Raw genomic sequence first — 1,408 nt, 5'->3', positions numbered from 1 at the left:
TTATGTTCTGCCATAACTTTTTTTATTTTTCATCCAACTCCATTGTATGAGGGCTTATTTTTTGCGCGACAAGCTGTACTTTTTATTGGTACCAGTTTTGTGATTCAAGGTACCTTTTCATCTTTTTTGTACCACGTTTTGGACCAAAATTTGCATTTTTTTTTGCACGTTTTCTTTTACAACGTTCACCATGCAGGATAAATAAAATTATCAAATTATTGTACGAGTCATTACAGATTTGGCAATACCTATTATGTATAAGTTTGGAAGGTTTTTTTTTTTCTGGGTGACAATATAGGGTTTTATTGGGAAAGGGGTATTTATTATTATTTTTTTTTTACACTTTATAATTTATTTAAAACCTTTTTCATTTTTTTACTTTTCACTTTTTACCTGTTAAACTATGCTGCAGTACAGTGTACACTGACATTCGGCCTGTGTGATCCAGCCTATAGCTGGACCTCACAGGCTGCCGTACTAGGCAGACAGGAGGTCATCAGCTTGCCTTCTGCTGCCATGGCAACCAACGGGATCCCGCAATCGCATTGCAGGATTGCCATTGGTGGACAGGGGGAGCCCCCTCCCCCTTTTAACCCCATAGATTCCTGGACTGATCATGGCATCTATGGGGTTAATGCTGCTGAGACCAGCATGATCCCTGTCTCGGCATCTGTGGCTGGACCCCGGCTGTGGATAACCCCTTTAACTATATAAAAAATATATATAATAATTTTAAATAAAGAAAAAAACATTCAGGCTACTGAGACAAGAAAATGACAATGAGGTATTAAAAATTTTAAAGGAGAAGAATAAATTCTGTAAAAAAAAGACAACAACACAAAAACAAATAAAAATAGCAAAAACTGCAACAGAGAGAATGATTGTCCCAGAAATTAAGAAGAACCCAGAAATATTCTTCACCAATATAAAAAACTTAAAACTTAAAATGTTGCCTCCCGCTAAGAAAGAATCTGGGCATAATGATGAAGGAAGGTGAGGGAAAAGGCCAATCTACAAAATGCCTTCTTCCCTACTGTATTTACACAGGAAAAACAATGTCCCATGAGTAGGGATAATGTTAGTTATTTTGCAAATCTCATCTGCTGCCCAGATAGCATCTATCCCTTAGTTCTGCACAAACCATGTACTGTGCTATACAGACCATTATTCCTTATATGTTAAGATTCTATGAGGACAGGGATTGTTCCACAAGACTGGTGTGTCACAAATGTGTGTTAATATTCAAAAAGGGGTCAAAAAGGATCCTGGAAACTATAGGCCATGAAATTTAACGTTTTGGGGACACTATTTTAACGTTCTCTGAGAGATGATAATCTGGAGTATTTTTTAATAACAATAACTTTACAACACAACATTGGCTTGGGTTTATAATAGATCAACCCTGTAA

This window comes from Hyla sarda, chromosome 2 (assembly GCF_029499605.1).
Source record: "Hyla sarda isolate aHylSar1 chromosome 2, aHylSar1.hap1, whole genome shotgun sequence".
In the NCBI taxonomy this organism is placed as follows: Eukaryota; Metazoa; Chordata; class Amphibia; order Anura; family Hylidae; genus Hyla; species Hyla sarda.
This window is presented reverse-complemented; position numbering follows the sequence as displayed.